Raw genomic sequence first — 12,155 nt, 5'->3', positions numbered from 1 at the left:
AAAAAGGGTGACTCAAAGTAGACACCAAGTAAATGCTAGTACATAGGAGTGCCCTGCTCCCACCCCTAGCCTGAGATCTCTTCATTTCTGTAGGCTTGATGTCACCAACCTGTAAATGTTCTCAAGATGTTGCCCCTCTCCGAGGTATTCTCACTATAATACGATGCTGTGTGTAGCTGAGGGGCAGGGGGAGTGTGCCACACCTTGAATAGTAAGATGCAGATATCTTTGGAACACTGATGGGCTGGGCCCAACAGAAACCCATTCAATGGGGTCTGAAGAGCCTCTCTGGGGACGACTCCTCCTTAGAGAAGGAGTCGGGAAATTATGAGCTTCATGCAACAGAACGCCTTTGACACAGAAAGGGAGAAGAGAGTTGGAGTTGGAGTCACTCAAACCTACCCCTATCGCAGCTGCATGGATAGCTGTCTAGTCCTGGACACAGAAAGTAAATAAAAATAGAAAGAATGAGCTTCGCTTGCAGTTAGGATGCAGAAAATCACAACAGACTGTTGCTTCCACCCTAACAATGAGAACAAGCCAGGTAAACTACAAAATCACAATTGTTTAAAAACCATGAGAGAGCTAAAGATGTAAAGAAGTGAAAATGAACTAAATTTCAGAAAGTGATGATTCCTTCCTGGCAAGAAGAAAGCCATGATGCTTTCACTACTGGTGAAGTATCAGAGAAAGAGGAATCTGCCATGGATGGCGGTAAGGAGAAACCTGACAAACTTAAAGTAGTGAGTGGGTTGGCGGGACAGATTAAGACCCTGAGGAGCCCCAGCCAGCGGTGAGTCTACACCTCCCAACTGACTCTCTCCTATTGTTCTCATCGAGGCCCAGAGATGGTATGTCAAGTCTGCAGGGTAGGGCAAGAAGGCTAAGACAGATCCCCTTGAGTGCCCAGGGACTTCCCCAGTGCAAGGCTGAAGCTGGGGGTGGCGCAGGAGATCCCAGAGAAATCCCTCCGAGGCACTCTGGGCCTCCACCAAGGGCACTGTAGCCATCCTCTAGGAGATGTGGGCAGGACATCTAGGCAGAGAAAGAACCCTCAAGATGCAGAACCTGGGGATAAAATTGCAGAGCAAAGAGAATACTCTCCAGAGAGCAAAAAAAAAAAAAGACTCTCAGCCAGATTATCAAGCGTAAGGAATTTTCTGGAATCTCACCAGAGCTCAGATCCCAAGTCCTGTTAAAAAGAGTCTTGATTCTTTCTTCAAATTGCTTTAAGGCAGTGGCAGATTTAATCTAACTTTAGTGGCAATGAAGCCCAGACCTAGATTGACTCATCCCCCAACACACGCCTCAAAAAAAAGGATGATTCCCTTTTCTGGAGGGGATACACACATACATATAGAGAGAGAGAGATAAACTTCTGCATAGAGAGAGAGACAGAGAGAGGGAAGAAGATAAAGACAAACTTCTGCAAAAGAAAACTGTTGACTTTTAAAAACAAAGAAATTATAATAATATATTATGAGGGGGTTATAGCATAAATACAAGTAAAATATATGAAAACAAAAGCATAAAGGGCAAGAGGAAGGTAAATGGATCACTGCTGTAAGGTCCTGACATGGTTCATAATGTCTGAACATATTTGAAGGTAGATTGTGATCATTTAAAGATACATACTTTATTTTCTAAAGAGGAAATGCTGTAGAAATAACACAAAAAGTGTAGCTAAAAAGTCAATGCAAACGACAAAATAAAAGGCTAAAAAAATACTTAATTCATCCAAAAGAAGACAAGAAAAAAAGGAAATGAGAAACAAAGAAAATATGATGGAAATACCAAAATGGTAGACTTAAACTCAATCATACATTTAGTTGCATTAAATGTAAATAGATTAAAAACACCAACTATAAGGCATAAATTGTCAGATTGGATTAAAAAAGTAAGACTTACCTATATGTTATTTAAAAGTAATATGTTAAGTATAAAGACACAAACTAAAAGGAGGAGTAGAAAGAGATATTCTATGTAAACACTAAGCAGAAGAAAGCTGGTGTGCAATATTAAAATCAGACGAGGGGCCGGCCCCGTGGTGCAGCCGTTAAGTTTATGCGTTCTGCTTCAGCGGCCCAGGGTTTCACGGGATCAAATCCTGGGTGCGGACATGGCACCACTCATCAAGCCATGCGGAGGCGGCGTCCCACAAGCCACAACTAGAAGGACCCACAACTGAAAATACACAACTATGTACCAGGGGGTTTGGGGAAGAAAAAAAGAAAAATAAAATCTTTAAAGAAACAAAATCAGACAAGGACTTCAGGACAAAAGAAATTACCAGAGACAAAGAGAGCATTTTGTAATTGTAAAAGAGTCAATTCAACATGAAGATCTAACAGTCCTGAATGTGTATACACTCACAGTAGGGTTCCAAAATTCACAATGCAGAAATTGACAGAACTAAAGAGAAAAATAGAGAAGTCCACATTCATAGTTGGAGACTTTAACATCCTTCTCTCTGTTATTGGTATAACAAATAGACAAAAAAAAAAATCAGTAAGGGTATAAGGGTTGAACACTACTTTTAGACAGCTTGACATAATCGACATTTATAAAATTCTACTCCCAAAACATGCAAATGGCCATTAATTTCAAGTGCACCTAAAATATTCACCAAGAGACTATATGGGCCATAAAACAAATACTAAAAATTTATCAGTCTCAAAATCATATCAAAATATCAAAATAATATTCTCTGATGACAATAGAGAATTAAGTTATAGATCAATTACAATGATACCTAGAAAATATTGAAATATGTCAAAATTTAACTACCCACTTCTAAATAACCCATAAGTCAAAGAAGAAATCACAGAGGAAATTAGAAAATATTTCTAATAGAATAATTAAGAAAATACAACATAAAATTTGTGGGATGAAGATAAAGCTGGGCTTAGAGGGAAATTTAGTTTTAAATGCCTATATTAGAAAAGAAAGGAGTAAATCAAAGACACAAGTTTCTACCTTAAGAAGCAAGAAAAAACATTAGTTTAAAACAAATATTAAGTAGAAGAAAGCAAATAATAAAATTAATAACAGAAATAAATGAAATAGAAAATGGGAAAACAAAAAAATTAAAAGCTGGATATTTGAAAAAATTAATAAAACTCATAAATCCTTAGGGAAATTGGTCAAGGAAAAAAGAAAACACAAATTACCAAGGAGTAAAAGAGGAGATATCATTGCAAATCCTACAGATATTAAAAGAATAACAATGGGATGTCATGAACAAATGGATATCAAAATATCAACAACTTATATAAAATGGAAACATTTCTTGAAAAGTAAAACCTACCAGAACTGAAATAAGAAGAAATAGAAAATCAAAATGGTCCTATGTCTATTACTGCAATTAAACTCATAATAAAATACCTATCAACAAAGACACGCCCAGGCCCAAATGACTTCAATAATTAATTATGTAAACCTTTAAGAAAGAATTAATGCCAATCTTACACAAGCGCTTTCAGAAATCAGAGGAGGGAACATTTCCCCACTTGTTACATAAGGCTTATATAACTCTGATGTCAAAAGCTGACAAAGACATTATTAAAGAAATATAAACAAATATCCTTTATGAACATAAATGCAAAAGACCTTAACCAAATATTAGCAAAACAAATTTAGCTGTATATATATACATATATAGGAAGACATGAAGAGAGAATCTTCACATCTGATAAAAAGAATCTGATAAAGAGGATCCACAAGAAACCTACTGCTAATATCATATTTATATATCCACTCTCGCCACTTCTATTCAACATTGTAGTAGAAGTCCTAGACAGTGCAATCAGGCAAGAGAAAGAAATACAACACATGACTATTAGAAAAGAAGTAAAACTATTGCTGTTTGCAGACAATACGATTGCATAGGTAGAAAACCCTATGGGATCTACAAAAGAAGCAGCAGAACTAATAAATGAATTTAGCAAGGTCACAGGATCCAAGGCCAATATACAAATAGTAATTTAATTTCTACATAGTACCAAAGAATAATCAGAAAATAATTTTTTAAATCTTATTTACATTATATAAAAAACATTAATTATCTATAAATAAATCTGTTGAAAAATGTGCAAGACACAAAATTATTTTCAGGGAGAAATTAAAGAAATAGACTAATGGAGAGATATACCAAGCTCATGATTTGGAAGACAAATTATTATTAATCATCCATTCTGTCTAAATAGATCTATAGATTTAACGCCATTCCAATAAAAATTCCAGCAGACATTTTTGAAAAATTCACAAGCTAAGTCTTAAAAGTTATATAGGCATAGAATATCCAAAACATTTGAAAAAGAACAACAAATTCAGAGGACTTATACAATATGATTTCAAGCCTTATCATAAAGCTATAGTTTGAAATTGATGTAAAAATAGAAAAATAATAGAACAAGGTAGGGAATCCATAAATCAACCCATACATATATGGTCAATTGATTTCAACTTTTGTTAAAAAACAAAGTCTTTCTAACATATGATGCTAGATCAGCTGGGTATGTATATGAAAAACAAAGTGAACCTCGACACCTACCTCTCTCCTTACACAACAATTAATCCAAGAAAGATAGATCATAGGCCTAAACGTAAAAAGTAGAACCCTATAGCTTTTAGAAGAAAACATAGAACAATATCTTTGCAGTCTTGAGGTAGGCAAAGATTTTTTAGAACGATTGCAAAAAGCACTAATCAACAAAGAGTAAATTGATGCATAAGAATTAGTCTGAAGAAGATTTTGCTTTCGAAAAATGGCTACAGCAATACTTTCAGTCCCACATGTTCTTCTAAAACTTTGCCACGCCCCACCCAAGAAGTGGAGCCAGTTTACTGTCCTCTGGAACCAGGGTGACCTTGTAACTGCTCCAACCCTTACAGTAAAGCAGAAGTGATGCTATGTGATTTCTGAAGCTAGGTCAGAAAAGGAAAACAGCTTCCATCTGACTTTCTCTCTCTCTTTCTCAGAATGCTCTCATCCTTGGAACCTAGCCACATGGAGAGGTCGTGGTACGTATTCCTGCCAACAGCCCCATCTAAGATCTAAGCTGACAGTAAGATGGCCAGACATGTGAGTGATCAAGCCTTTGGATGATTTCAGCCCCAGACTTTAAGCCATCCCAGCTGACACCAAAAGGAGCAGAGACGAACTCTTCCTACAAAGTCCTACCAAAATTATAGATTCACAAGCAAAATAAATGTTGTTATTATTTTAAGTCAAAAGATTGGGGGATAATTTGTTATGTAGTCATAGTATATGGAGTGTTACCAAAATAAAAATAATTCTGTGCATCAAAAGACACTATCAAGAAAATGAATAGGCTATCCACAGGCTGGAAAAAATGTTTATAATATATATATCTGATAAAGGATGTGTATCCAGCACACACAAAGAATACCTAGAAATCAAGTATTTAAAAACCAACGGCTCTATTTTTAAAAATAGGCAAAAGACACTTCACAAAATAGGATATGGCCAATTAAACATGAAAAGGTGCTCAACAACATCTTGAAGTGCAAAGTAAAACCATAATTTCACACCTACTAGCACGACTAAAATAAAAAGTACTGGCAATGCCAAACATTGGAGACAATGGGGAGCAAGTAAAATGTGCACATAGTGCTTGGTGCAAGTATAAAATAGTACAACCACTTTGGAGAACTACTTGGCTGTTTCTTATAAAGTTAAATATACATCTGTCCTACGGCACAGCATTTCACAACTAATATTTACACAAGAAAAATGGAAACATGCTTCCATAAAAGAGACTTGTCCTGGAATGCTAATAGCAGCTTTTTTCATAATAATCAAAAACAAAAAACAGCTCAAATATCCATCTTTAGGGGAATAGAAAAGCAAATTGTGGCACATCCATATGATGGAATATAACTTAACAGTATAAAGAATGAACTACTGAGGGGCGACCTGGTGGCACAGCTATTAAGCTCATACATTCCGCTTTGGAGGCCTGGGGTTCGCCAGTGCGGATCACGGGTGCGGACCTGCGCATCGCTCATCAAGCCATGCTGTGGTAGGAGTCCCACATATAAAGGAGAGGAAGATGGGCACAGACGTTAGCTCAGGGCCAGTCTTCCTCAGCAAAAAGAGGAGGATTGGCGGCAGATGTTAGCTCAGGGCTAAGCTTCCTAGAAAAAAAAAATGAACTATTGATACATGCAACACCATGGATGAATCTTGAAAACATTTTTCAGGTGGAAGAAGCCAGACACGAAGGAGTATATATTGTTTGATTCCATTTAGATGAAGTTAAAACTAATCTAAGATGATAAAAAGTAGAAAGTGGTTTTCCCTTGGGACTGGGGAATTGACCCTAAAGGGATATGAAAGAAATTTCTGGGGTGTTCTCTACCGTTTTTGATTACACAGGCATATACAATTGTCAACACTCATTGAACTGAACACTAAAGATCTGCACATTTTAATAAATATAAATAATACTCAATTAAAAATTAGAAACAAATGTTTCCCTAAACTCTGTAACACATCGGTGCTCAAGCAGCTCTTTGGTGGGGCCCCCTCACAACAAACGCCTCTAACAAGAAAGAGGAAAGCAGTGCCCTGCCCCTCCCCTCCTCCTACTCTCCCACAGACCTCAGGCCTCCAGTACATCAGGAGGTTGGAGCCGAGGCACTGAGCAGAACGTGGGGAGCACAGCAAGACATACAGCAAATATCAGGGTCCATCAGCAGGTACAAGCTTGTTTACACCTGATGTCTCTCAGAGAGTTTCAGGAGTACTACCGTGAGGGGCCCAAGGTCCTGAGTCATGCAGGTGGGAATAATGAGCCAATCAAATGTGTGACTTTATTCATACCCACAGGCTGGTGGGTCAGGTTACTGAGACGCCTAAAAAGCTTTAAAAATTCACTCCAATCAGACTGCTCACCTTACCGTGCTTCCCAAGACACCACCTTCCCCCGCCTCACTCACTACCTCCTCCACCCAGCTGATGAGTTCTAAAAGTTCATTCCCCCCATGTCTTCATATACACACACTATTATTTCCCAAATGTTTATTTTCCAAAATGTGTGTAGACACTGACTATTCGAATACAAAGTCCCTTAAGGACATTACTGAGTTCACTATATCTTCTCAAACAGTAAATGTTAAAAGAAGAACTTCTATCGAGAGTGTTAATTGTTTTTAATTAATAATTTTAAGGAGGTTCCTTATACTTGGACAGATAATTGGAATCGGACAGACCTGGATTCAAATTCCAGCTTTGCAACTTCCTCGTTGTGTGACCTTGGGAAAATGACTTCATGTCTCTGACCTTCATTTTCTCATCTGAAAAGATAGGGATAATGACAGTCTCGACGTCATAGGTCACCGGGGGGATTACATGATGATATGAAAGCTTTAACACAATGTGTGACACACAGTGTGTGCCCAGTAAATATTAGCATTATTCAACAGAGACCACGAGGTATATAAAAAATTAAAAAGTCCAGGACTTGGAGTCAAAGGCCTGGTTCTGCTCCTGCATCCCTACTTCTCTCTGTGATTTGAGCATGCTCCTGTAACTCTCTGGACCTCTGTTTCTTTACATGCAAAATGAGAAGATTGAGTCTAGCTGTAGTAGTGGCTTCTCATCACCATTAAGCATCTTGTCCTCCAGGCTGGCAGAAGATGCCCAAGATGGAAATGTTTATCCCACCACCAACACAATCTAAACACAATCCAAACTGCAACGAACAGCAGGGCTGGGGTGACCATGGCTGCCACTCCCTGCCAGTGGCACAGACAGTGGAGAAATGACCCAGGAAAACATCTGGTAAGCAGAGAGCTTGGATTGTTGAGCTAAGGATGATCTCTTCCTTCAGGACTGGCAAATGGGTCAAATGCAAGCAAAGAGGACCTTAGCCTTAGGAGACAAATGGATCTTTCCAGTGTGTCTGCCTCTTTCCATTCCCACTACTGCCACCTAAGTCAGTATCTTGCCTTGGGGCTATGCAGAAAGCCTGCTCACCTGTCGCCCTGCCTCATGCATCCTTCCTCCATTCTGTCCTAAATAGCACAGATCTGTCTTTCCAATGCACAGAGTCAACATGCTCTCTCGTGCTCAAAGTCCTTCAGTGGTGCCCGTCAACACTGGACCTACACTCTTCCTCCCACCAAGAATGCTTTCTAAATTCTACTGATCCTTGAAGGTCCAGCTCAATTCCTACTGCTTCCAGGAAGCTGCTGGTGGGTTCTTAGATGAAGCAGAGTGCTCACTCCCTGGAGAATCTCTAGAACTCAAGCACATGCCCATAAATCTTTATCAGTTCCCCATTTTCTGTTGAAAATCCACTCCATACAGTCCACAATATGATCCCCACTCAGATTTCCATCCCACTATTCTGCCACACGTGACCTAATCTCCAGCCAATCCTGAAAACTCCCTGACCGTGCCCACGTCTGTGTCTTTATTCATGCTCTCTCCACCTGGTACTCCTGCCCTCTGATGGTCAAAATGTGACTCACCCTTTGAGAGTTATTTCAAATGCTACCTTAACACTGCTGCTGTTCTTAATTTTATCCTTCTTCCGAGCCCCTTAGCACCTTGTTTTTTGCCTGCAACACTTAGAATCTCCTTGGCAATTCAGTCAAAGATGCACTTGGAGAACATAAGGCCACTGAGGACAGAGACTAACCTCTTTGTGTATCATGATCCCCAGAACAGCACTGTGCATGCTGTCATGAGGCTCAGGAATTATTGGGCGAGCGACACTGGATGGGCCATGTCTTGGCAGTTGTACAAGACATCCAGCATTGAGTGGAAAAGCAGGAAAAATGGCACCTACAATCCCTTCTAATTGTAATCTTCCAGGAGCCGGAGAAGGCTCTAGGAGACCCTCTGAACTCTGCTTTTTCTGAGTTCCTTTGGCCACTAGTCACTCAATTCAACATGTGATTGGTTGGTTTTGTTATTGTTGCTTATACCTAATTTTTTGCAAAGATGATACATCATATAGTTCAAAAGAAATCCTTGTAACCAAAAGGTACAAAGGACATCTTACCTACCCCCACTCCTGTCATGTGACTGATCAGTTAACCACTTTTATTAGCTTTTTGTATCCTTCCAGATTTTCTTTATGCAAATATAAATATATGTTCTTCTATTTTATTACACAAACAGGAGCTTACATTTAGTTGTTTTTGCAATTAATTGGGGAGTTGAATTTGCCTCACCAGCTGCAGTAAAATTGCTGTGTGAGGTGCGTGCCCTAAAGCTCCTTCATGCCCTGCAATGCCTACCTCGAGACTGGGCACACACAAAGGCTTACCTAAGTGCTTCTTGGTTGGCTGCCCTTCCACAACTTTCTCTGCCCTGCCTGGAGCTGAGAGCACGTGCCCCGCCTACAGCTCCAACATGTGAAGAGAGGCCCTGCACTCTCACTTCCTCTGACATTTGGAGAGAATGATTTGAACCCCAGGGGTGCAGGTCAAGTTTCAATCTGTGGTATGCCCAGCTTCCCAACACCTTTCAATCTGGTGGAAGAGGGAGCCCCGTGGACTGTGGCCTGGGAGTCAGGAGACTTGGAGTTAGCTGCAGCTGTGTACCCAGCTGGCTGTGCAACTCTGGAAAGTCATCTTTCCTCTCCAGGCCTCATTCTTCAAGGAACCTTCCAGCATCAGGGCAGTCCTCCGGCAGGGTCTTCTGACCTCAGCTCTGCAGATGTCATGTACTGTGGGCGTGAGGACATGTTTGCACCCAGGAGTCCACGAGAGGCACTTCCCCTCGACCTGTGTCTAGTGACCTGCAGATCCCAACCATGTCAACGACACAGCCCTTGCTGCAATCACAAGATACAGCATGAACATCTCAGGGCGATAGTTCCCTCCCCAGGACCACAGGCAGCTGTCTGCTCAAACCAAGACCAAACTTGTCCCAGTGAGTCCAGAGAGGCCTAAGAAAGGGCTCCATGATGGTCCAGAAGCAGACCCCAAGAAGCCTAAGGGCACATCTGGGGAGGCCAAGCTACCCATCCATGCAGCTTCAAGGCCAGCACCCTTCTCACCCACAACCTCTGAGCAGGTGGCACCAGAATGGGGAACTGAGTGGTTCCCAAGAAGCTCTGCTGGGGAATTCCTCTCAATTCCTCTCTGCTCCACTGCCCTCCCCACCTGCCCCATCTGCCTTGAGGGGCAGGAGAGAGCTGACCTGGAAGGGACCTCCAAGGCCATCTGGTCCACCCTCGCAGTTTACAGATTCAGAAACTGAGTCCGGAGAGAGGAAGTCACTCACCCAGGGCACACAGCTGCCTGAGGGGCAACAGTCTCCTATGACAAGCCAGGCAATAAGTCTCAGAAAAGTCAGCCAGGGCTCTTTCTCACCTTCCGGAGGCCACGTCTGCACATCCACAGGGAGGCAGGTGCCGCGCCAAGGCTCGTCTCTCAAGGAACAGGGTGGGAAAGTGCCTCAGAGGATGCAGTCAGGCAGACGCGGCTCACGGTTTCCTGTTCTGGCAGGATCCTCGGTTGGTTGAATCTCCTCTCTGCACCAGTGGCAAAGGCTGGCTGCCTGCCTGCCTCTGGGGGGATAATGCTGCTTATAAACTTGTTGTGACTGTCATGAGCAGGACAGGCAGGGAGGAGCGCAAGGTGACAGTTTTGTCTTCAGCTGACCGGTGTCCAGGTTGACATTAGAGGTTCATCCTGAACCCAGGCCAAAAAAGCTGTGACTTCCCTACAGGGCTAGAGATCATCAGGGCTTGAGGAGTTTCCTGCCTCTGTTAAGTTATCCCACTTCTCTCTGCCTGTCTAAATCCTCTGTCTCCTTTGAAAAAGCAGCTCAGGGCTGCCTCTTCCATGAAGTCTGCCCTGACTACAACTGCTTTCCCCTCTAAGGTCTCCGTCCTCTGAACTGGGCACCCATGATGCATCCTGGGCCACTCCTTAGAACGTGTGTACTCCCGCAGTCACACAACCAAAGGTTGAGTCTTCCAGAGGAGGCCAATGCTCTACTTCTTTAGCATCCCCCACAGCCCCCAGCCCAGCAGAACACACAAAAGGCACGCAACAGCAACTTGCTGGTCAACCGACTCCAGTTCCTCCCACTGAAGGAAAGTGAAACCAACCACGCCGTCCTTGAAACGCTTGTTTCCCTGTCAGACAACCACGTGCCCGTGCCAGCACCCCAGGCGGTTCCGTGGGGAGAGGAGTGCATGGTGGCTAGTTGTCTACAGAGCATGAGGATTTGAGGTCAGCCTTGGAACCCATTTTGACGGGCTTGACACTGCCTCAAAGACCAGGCACAGTGCCGCAGACCAGGACCTGTAAGTGCCATCTTCGGCCCTCCTCCAGTCTTCCCAAAACACACACACATACACACACCCCCACACACACACACACATGATGTCCTTGTGTCTCCCCTTCTTTGCTACAGCTGAAGTCCCTTTTCACCCAATTCCTCCTCGATGGAGAGGTTAGGACAGGTGTGACTTACCCCGGTGCCATATGGACTTGAGTAAAAGTCGTGCCCCAGGCTACACACATTACCCGCCACCAAGCTCTCTGCCAAGGCCTCCCTGCAGCTCTGGGCAAAGCCAGGTGAAAGCAGCTCTCCACGCCCGGCCTGAGAGGGATTAGAGGAGGTAAAACCAGAAATGGAGAAACAGCAGCAGTAAAAGCAAGTGCCACCATGTCGCTGGACCTCACGGAGGCCCCTACCGACATTTAGAAAGACTCTAAAATTTCCAGACTGTTCCGGTCAGTAATAATCTGGGAATGATTTTAATGCTTGATTTCTCTCTCCCCATGATTTGTGGGGCTCGTGGAGCTCAAGATCCTTGCGTCTAAGCGGTGTTTTTGCTCATTCGGCAAAGTTGCAGGCCCAGGTGGCAGGGCTCTCTCCAGCCTGCCCCTTCCTGGCCCCAGCCTGAGGCAAAGGAAACCTCCTCGGCAAAAGCTAAGAGCCTCACAGTGACATTAATTCAGTCACATTCCACACGTGGTAATAGTCCTGAGTAGTGGTTAAGCTTGTAAATCCATTATTTATGATGCAGGATTGCATGTGCGAGGTGACGCGAGTATGTCAGCATCACCGTGAGAAACTTCTCTTTTGAACGTCCCTGCTCAGAGAGGCACGAATTTTACAACTTGGGCAATGTGTTACCAAACATTTCTTACATAGCTAC

At 42.5% G+C, this 12,155-nt stretch overlaps 1 long non-coding RNA gene across 1 annotated transcript in view; it reads right to left on the bottom strand.

The window, feature by feature from the left end:
- The window catches only part of LOC111768095 (uncharacterized), a 32,145-nt gene extending 21,652 nt beyond the window's left edge, over positions 1-10,493 (bottom strand). The window contains exons 1-2 of the long non-coding RNA XR_002800147.2: positions 10,354-10,493; positions 7,237-7,320 (exon numbers count right to left, since the gene is read on the bottom strand). This is a non-coding gene — a long non-coding RNA (uncharacterized lncRNA). The remainder of the gene's footprint in view (positions 1-7,236; positions 7,321-10,353) is intronic.
- Positions 10,494-12,155: the final 1,662 nt, after the last annotated feature.

Source organism: Equus caballus, chromosome 15 (assembly GCF_041296265.1).
Source record: "Equus caballus isolate H_3958 breed thoroughbred chromosome 15, TB-T2T, whole genome shotgun sequence".
Taxonomy (NCBI): domain Eukaryota; kingdom Metazoa; phylum Chordata; class Mammalia; order Perissodactyla; family Equidae; genus Equus; species Equus caballus.
The sequence above is the reverse complement of the archived record's forward strand: the minus strand, read 5'-3'. Positions and strand labels throughout refer to the sequence as shown.